The sequence below is a fragment of the Mirounga leonina genome, unplaced genomic scaffold (genome assembly GCF_011800145.1).
Source record: "Mirounga leonina isolate KUSES-001 unplaced genomic scaffold, KU_Mleo_1.0 Mir_548, whole genome shotgun sequence".
Lineage (NCBI taxonomy): Eukaryota > Metazoa > Chordata > Mammalia > Carnivora > Phocidae > Mirounga > Mirounga leonina.
Window position 1 is genome coordinate 311,335 of NW_023270815.1, and position 8,695 is coordinate 320,029.

The 8,695-nt window shown below is 37.7% G+C and overlaps 1 pseudogene; it reads right to left on the minus strand.

The window, feature by feature from the left end:
* Positions 1-240: 240 nt before the first annotated feature.
* LOC118001883 lies at positions 241-5,485 on the minus strand (annotated as a pseudogene).
* Between the last annotated feature and the right edge of the window lie 3,210 nt (positions 5,486-8,695).

The following is an 8,695-nucleotide window of genomic DNA, read 5'->3' on the forward strand; positions in this document are numbered from 1 at the left end:
AAAACATTGGGAAGCATTATCTCTTTAGTCTTTTGGCAGTGTTTAAGACTGGCAGGTGTATGTTCATGCCCCCCTCCCCTTTTAAATCAATGCAATTTCTTTACTAAAAATCTTCCACCCTTTTGTTTTGTTTGTGTACACTTTACAAAACTGTTCTGAAATTAGAGTATATACAAGCTAGGCTAGGCTCCTGGACGGAGAGTGAGTATATGTAGGTGGCATCCTTGAGGATTCAGAGATTCAGTGGACTATGAGTTCTTCCTCTGCATAACTCACTAAATTGTCTGGCCAGTTTCTACACTAGCTTGACTGGTCATATTTCAAAAAGGAAAACTCATTCAGTCCATTTTCTGGAGCACTGTGATAGCGTCTAATAACACCCCTACATATGGGATGCTTTCAATATATAATTTTATGGTATCTCTTCAAGTAATTGCTAAAAGATATGGGGTCAAAGTGTTCTATAATACCCATATCCATTTTATCTAGTTTTCAATGGACCTATAAATCTCCCCCAGGATTCATCATAGTAACTGTAATGAAAACTTGGACTCCAATAACAGAAATCAGAAGACAACACAAACAGCTGACTAGGATCAGCTAGATACCTACTGAAGAGTTTTCCCGATTGCTGTTCTTTTGAATCATTCAGACTTCCAACTAGTACAGGAATAATGGTAAATTCATCCTTATGGCTTTCCATGGCTTTATCTGTATAATAAAAAAGGCTTTCAATACTGTGTTTATCTTCATTTGTGTGTAGAGACATGCATTCAAGTGTTCCTGTCGTACATAGTTCTCTGTAAATCTTTTGATCAATATGAAGGTCATACAGAAGTGTTCTATGTATATCCACACTGGAAAGTGTACATAGAGAAGGGAATGAAAATTCTCCAGATTCTAGATTCACTTGCTTGTAGGCATGAGCAGCACAAGACCATGTACATATCCCCCCCCCCCAAATCCTTTGTTTCCTCCTCCTCCTCATCTTCTTCTTTCTCTTCCCATTCCCCTAGCCCTTCTCCTTTCCTTTCCTCTCCTTCTCCTTCTACTCCTCCTCCCTCTTTGTTTTTAGTTCCAGGGGTAGAATTTAGTGATTCATCAGTTGCATATAACACCCAGTGCTCATTCAATCAAGGGCCATCCTTAATGCCCATTACCCAATTACCCCTTTCCCTACAAACCTCCCTTCCAGCAACCCTCAGTTTCTTCTCTATAGAGTTTCTTATGGTTTGTTGCTCTCTCTATTGTTATTTCATTTTTCCTTCCCATCCACAATGTTCATCTGTTTTGTTTCTTAAATTCCACATATGAGTGAAATCATATGCTATTTGTATTTCTCTGACTGACTTATTTACTTGACATAATAACCTCTAGTTCCATCCACGTTGTTGCAAATGACAAGATTTTATTCTTTTTAAAGGCTGAGTAATACATTCAATGGAATATTACTTATTCCTCAGTATTCCTCAATGGAATATTACTCGTCCAAGAATGGATATATATCCATTCTTTATCCATTGACGGACATTTGGGCTCTTTCCCTGTTTTGGCTATTGTGCATAGTGCTTCTATAAACACTGGGATTCCTATGCCCCTTTGAATCATTATTTTTGTACCTTTTGGATAAAAACTGAGTACTGTAATGCCTGGGTCAAAGGATAGTTGTATTTTTAACTTTTTGAAGAAAATCCATAGTTTCCCAGAATGGCTTCACCAGTTTGCATTCCCACCAACAGTGTAGGAGGGTTCCCCTTTCTCCACATCCTCACCAGCATCTGTTATTTTCTGAGTTGTTCATTTTAGCCATTCTGACTGCTGTGGGGTGGTATCTCATTGTGGTTTTGATTTGTATTTCTCTGATTATGAGTAATGTGAAATTTTTTTCATGGTCTGTTAGCCATTTGTAAGTCTTTGTAGAAATTCTATTTCTGTCTTCTGCCCATTTCTTGTGTTGAGTTTGATAAGTTCTTTATAGATTTTGGATACTAACCCTTTATCCGATATGTCATTTGCAAATATCTTCCATTCCGTAGGTTGCCTTTTAGTTCTGTTGATTATTTTGTTACCTGTGCAGAAGCCTCTTATCTTAATGAGGTTCCAATAGCTCATTTTTTCTTTTCTTTCCCTGGCAAGGTGTCTAGTAAGAAGTTGCTGTGGGTGATGTAAGAGAGTTTGTTGCATGTGTTCTCTCTAGGGTTGTGATGGGATTTCTGTTTCACATTTTGGTCTTTCATTCATTTTGAATTTATTTTTTGTGTTTGGTGTAAGAAAGTGCTCCAATTTCATTCTTCCAAATGTTGCTATCCACTTTTCCCAATACCATTTTCTGAAGAGACTGTCTTTTTTCTATTGGATATTCTTTCCTGCTCTGTTCAAGATTATTTGACTATAGAGCTGAGGGTCCATTTCTGGGGTCTCTATTCTGTTCCATTGATCTACGTGTCTGTTTTTGTGCCCTACCTTACTGTATGGATGATTATAATTTTGTAATATAGCTTGAAGTGTGGGATTGTAATGCCTTCCACTTTGCTTTGCTTTTTCAACATTACTTTGGCTATTCAGGGTTTGTTTGTTTGTTTGTTTTCTCATTCCATATAAATTTTAGGGTTGTTTGCTCTACCTCTGTGGAAAAATGCTGGTGTTATGGTGATGAGGATTATACCGAATGTATAGATTGCTTTGGGAGCTGTAGTCATTTTTAACAATGTTGGTTTTTCCAAACTATGAGCATGGGATGTCTTTCCATTTCTTTGTGTCTTCCTCATTTTCCTTCATAAGTGTAGTGCAGTTTTTTTTTTTTTAAGGATTTTATTCATTTATTTTGAGAAAACAAGAGTAGGGGAAAGGGGAGAGAGAGAAGGAGAGAGGGAATCACAAGCAAACTCCATGCTGAGCATGGAGGCTGATGCAAGGCTTGATCTCACAACCCTGAGATCATGACGAGTTGAAATCAATAGTGGGATGCTCAACTGACTAAGCCACCCAGATGCCCGGTAAGTGTTCTATAGTTTTCAGAGTACAGATCTTATACACTTTCGGTTAGTTTTATTCCTAGGTATCTTATGGGTTGGGTCCAATTGAAATGGGATTGGTTCCTTGATTTCTCTTTCATTATTGTTTTTTGGAAATTCACAGGCTTCTCTGCATTGATTTTATATCCTGTGACATTGCTGAATTCCTCTATAAGTTCTAGCAATATTTTGGTGGAGTCTTTCAGGTTTTCTACATAAACTATCATGTCATCTGCAAAGTGTGAAAGTTTGTCTTCTTCCTTGCTGATTCAGATGCCTTTTATCTCTTTTCTTGTCTGATTGCTAGGCTAGGACTTCCAATACAATGTTGAATGGCAGTGGTGAGAGTGGACATCCCTGTCTTACTTCTGAATTAGGGGGCAAATTATCAGTTCTTCCCCATTGAGTATGACATTAGTTGTGGGTCTTTCATATATGGTCTTCATGATGTTGGTGTATGTTAGTTCAGATTTTATTTATTTATTTCAGAGAGAGAGAGAAAGAGCATGAGAGCAAGCATGAGCAGGGGGAGAGACAGGGGGAGAAACAGTCTCCCTGCTGAGCAAGGAGCTCAATATGGGACTTGATCCCAGGACCCTGGGATTTGACCGGAGCCAAAGGCAGACACTTAACCTACTGAGCCACCCACGTATCCCAATGTATGATTCTTCAATCCCTACTTCTGTGAGGGTTTTTATCAAGAAAAGAGGTATTTTGTCAAAGGCTTTTCCTGTTTCCATTTAGGGATTATATGGTTCTTATCCTTTCTTTTATTAATGTGGTGTATCACAGTGATTGTTTTGTGGATATTGAACCACCCCTGCAGCCCAGGAATAAATCCTGCTTGGTCATGTTGAATAATCATTTTAACATAGTGTTGTATTCGATTAGCTAGTATCTTGATGAGAATTTTTGCATTCATGTTTATCAGGAATATTGGTCTGTAATTCTTTCAGCAGGTCTTTGTCTTGTTTTAGAGTCAAGGTAATGCTGGCCTGATAGTAGGAGTTTGGAAGTTTTCCTTCCATTTCTATTATTTGGAACAGCTTCAGATGAATAGGGTGAACTCTTCTTTAAATGTTCAGTAAAATTCCCTGGGAAGACATTCGACCCTGGATTCTTGTTGGTTGGGAGATTTGAGACTACTGATTCAATATTTTTGCTGGTTATGGGCCTGTTCAGATTTTCTATTTCTTCCTGCTTTTAGGTTAATATGTTTCTAGGAATTTGTCCATTTCTTCCAGATTTTCTAATTTGTTGGCATTTAATTGCTCATAATATTCTCTTATAATTGTAATTCTGCAGTGTTGATTGTGATCTCTCCCCTTTCTTTCATGATTTTATTTATTTGGATCCTTTCTCTTTTCTTCCAATAAGTCTGGCTAGAGATTTATCAACTTTTTTCTTTGAAAAAGCCAGCTCCTATTGTGGTTGATATGTTTTACTCATTGTTTCTTTGTTTTATATTGATATGGTTTACTCGTTGTTTCTTTGTTTTATATCTTTTATTTATAATCTAATCTTTATTTCCCTTCCCCTGTTGGATATAGGCTTTATTTGCTGTTCTTTTTCCAGCTCCTTTACATGTAAGGTTAGGTTTTGCATTTGAGAGTTTTTTTGTTTCTAGAGAAAGGACCACTGCTATACACTTCCCTCTTAGGGTGGCCTTTGTTGCATTCCAAAGATTTTGGACTGTCTTATTATCATTCCATGTTCCATGTATTCTTTTAATTCTTCTCTAATGTCCTGGTTTACCTATTCATTCTTTAGTGGATGTTCTTTAACCTCCATGTATTGCAGTCCTTCCAACTTTTTTCTTGTGGTTGACTTCAGGTTTCATAGCATTGTGGTCTGAAAATATGCATGGTATGATCCCAATCGTTTTGTACCATTTGAGCCCTGATTTGTGACTCAGTATGTGATATATTCCAGAGAGTGTTCCTTGTGCACTTGAAAATAATGTGTATTCTGTGGCTTTAGGCCAGACTGCTCTGTATAAATCTGTTAAATTCACTTGGTCCAGTGTGCCATTCAAAGCTCTTGTTTCCTTGTTAAGCCCCTGCTTAGATGATCTGTCCAATGCTTGACCAGACTGTTAAAGTTCCCTACTATTATTGTGTTATTATCTGTGAGTTTCTTTAAGTTAGTTTTTCATTGATTTATATATTTGGCTGCTCTTAAGTTAGGGGCATAAATATTTACAATTGTTAGATATCGTTGTTAGATAGACCCCTTTATTATGATAGAGGAATTTATCTCTTATTACATCTTTGGTTTAAAGTCTAATTTGTCTGATATAAGTATGGCCACTCCAACTTTTTTTTATGTCCATAAGCACAGTGAATGGTTTTCCACCCCCTCACTTTCAATCTGGAAATGTCTTTGGTTGAAACTAAGTCTCCTGTAAGGAGAATATTGATGAGTCTTGTCTTTGACCCATTCTGATTCCCTATCTCTTTTGATTGGAGCATTTAGTCCATTTACATTCAGAGTAATTATGGTAATTATGCACCAGCTATGCAGTAGATATGAATATGGTGCCATTGAATTATCTGTAAAATTAGTGTCCTGTAGATTGCCCATTCTCCTTCCTAGTCTTTGCTACTTTTCTCTTTCTTTCCCACTCAAAACGTCCCCTTAAATAGTTCTTACAGAACTATTTTAATGTTCACAAACTCCTTTAGCTTTTGCTTATCTGCTAAATTCTTTATGTCCGTCTTTTTAAATTTTATTTTATTATGTTATGCTAGTCACCATATAATATATCGTTATTTTTGATGTGGTGATCCACGATCCATTGTTTTTGTATAATACCCAGTGCTCCATGAAGTACATGCACTCCTTAATACCCATCACTGGGCTAACCCATCCCCCTTCCCGCCTCCTCTCTAAAACCCTGTTTGTTTCTCAGAGTCCATAGTCTCTCATGGTTCATCTCTCCTTCCAAATCCCGCCCCCCCTCATTTTTCCCTTCCTTCTCCTAATGTCCTCCATGCTGTTTCTTATGTTCCAAAAATAAGTGAAACCATATGATAATTGATTTTCTCTGATTGACTTATTTCACTTAGCATAATCTCCTCCAGTCCCCTTGATGCTGAGGTAAAAGTTGTGTATTCATCCTTTCTGAAGGCTCAGTCATATTCCATTGTATATTTGGACCACAACTCCTTGATCCATTCATCTGTGAAGGGCATCTCAGATCTTTCCACAGTTTGGCTATTGCGGACATTGCTGCTATGAACATAGGGGTGCATATGGCCCTTCTTTTCACTACATCTGTGTCTTTGGGGTAAATACCCAGGAGTGCAATTGCTGGGTCATAGGGTAGCTCTATTTTTAAATTTTTGAGGAACCTTCACGCTGTTTTCCAAAGTGGCTGTCCCAACTTTTATTCCCACCTACAGTGTAAGAGGGTTCACCTTTCTCCACAACCTTTCCAACATTTGTTTTTTCTTGACATGTCCATTTTTGCCATTCTAACTGATGTAAGGTGGTATCTCAATGTGGTTTTGATTTGAATTTCCCTGATGGCTAATAATGATGAGCATTTTTTCACGTGTCTGTTAGCCATTTGTATATCTTCTTCAGAGAAGTATCTTTTCATATCTTCTGCCCACTCCTTGAGTTGATTATTTGTTTTTTGGGTGTTGAGTTTGAGAAGTTATTTACAGATCTTGGATACCAGGCTTTTAGCTATAGTGTCCTCTGCAAATATCTTCGCCCATTCAGTGGGTTGCCTCTTTGTTTTGTTGACTGTTTCCTTTGCTGTGCAGAAGATTTTTATCTTGATGAAGACCCAAAAGTTCATTTTTGGTTTTGTTTCACTAGTTTTTGGAGATGTATCCTGAAAGAAGTTGCTGTGGCCAATGTCAAAGAGGTTATTGCCTGTGTTCTCCTCTAAGATTTTGATGGATTCCTGTCTCACATTGAGGTCTTTCATCCACTTTGAGTATATCTTTGTGAGTGGTGTTAGAGAATGGTCGAGATCCATTCTTCTGCATGTGGCTGTCCAATTTTCCCAGCACCATTTATTGAAGAGACTGTCTTTTTTCCATTGCATATTTTTTCCTGCTTTGTCAAAGATTATTTGACCATAGAGTTGAGGGTACATATCTAGGTTCTCTTTTCTGTTCTATTGGTCTGTATGTCTGTTTTTGTGCCAGTACCATGCTGTCTTGGTGATCACAGCTTTGTAATAGAGCTTGAAATCGGGCAACATGATGCCCCCAGCTTTGGTTTTCTTTTTCAATATTTCCTTGGTGATTCAGGGTCTTTTCTGATTCCATACAAGTTTTAGGATTGTTTGTTCCAGCAGTTTGAAAAATGTCACTGGAATTTTGATCAGGATGGCATTGAAGTTATATATTGCTCTGCGTAGCATAGACATTTTAACAATGTTTATTCTTCCGATCCATGAGCATGGAATATTTTTCCATCTTTTTGAGTCTTCTTCAATTTCTTTCATGAGTGTTCTGTAGTTCCAAGAGTATAGATCCTTTACCTCATTGGTTAGGTTTATTCCGAGGTCTCTTATGGTTTTTGGTGCTATTGTAAATGGAATCATTTCTTTAATTTCTCTTTCTACAGTTGTATTGTTAGTGTATAAGAAAGCAACCGATTTCTGTGCATTGGTTTTGTATCCTGGCCCATTACTGAATTGCTGTATGAGTTCTAGTAATTTGCGGTGAAGTCTTTTGGGTTTTCCACATAAAGTATCATGTCGTCTGTGAAAAGAGAGGGTTTGACTTCTTTGCCAATTTGAATACCTTTTATTTCTTTTTGTTTTCTGATTGCTGTTGCCAGGACTTCTAGTACTATGTTGAACAATAGTGGCAAGAGTGGGCATCCTTGACGTGTTCCTGATCTTAAGGGAAAGGCTCTCAGCTTTTCCCCATTGAGGATGATATTCGCTGTTGGCTTTTCATAGATGGATTTTATGAACTTTTGGAATGTTCCCTCTATCCCTATACTCTGAAGAGTTTTGATCAGGAAAGGATGTTGTATTTTGTCAAATGCTTTTTATGCATCAACTGAGAGGACCATATGGTTCTTCTCCCTCCTCTTATTAATGTGTTCTATCACATTCATTTATTTGTGAATGTTGAACCACCCTTGCATCCTGGGGATAAACCTCAATTGGTGGTGGTGGATGATCCTTTTAATGTATTGTTGGATCCTATTACTAGGATTTTGTTGAGGATTTTGGAATCCATATTCATCAGGGATATTGGTCTGAAATTCTCCTTTTTGTTGGGGTCTTTGCCTGGTTTGGGGATTAAGGTAATGCTGGCCTCATAAAATGAGTTTGGAAGTTTTCCTTCTGTTTCTATTTTTTGAAACAACTTCAGGAGAATAGGTATTATTTCTTCTTTGAATGTTTAATAGAATTCCCCCAGGAATCCATCATTTGTTGCTTTTTCTCTTGTTCTTTAAGGTATAGAGTGGGTTGGTGAATTCGGGATTTTTCTTTTTCTTTTTCCTTTTTTTTTTTAAGATTTTATTTATTTATTTGAGAGAGAGAATGAGAGAGAGAGAGCACATGAGATAGGGAGGGTCAGAGGGAGAAGCAGACCCCCTGCTGAGCAGGGAGCCCGATGTGGGACTTGATCCCAGGACTCCAGAATCATGACCTGAGCCGAAGGCAGTCGCTTAACCAACTGAGCCACCCTGGCACCCAATTT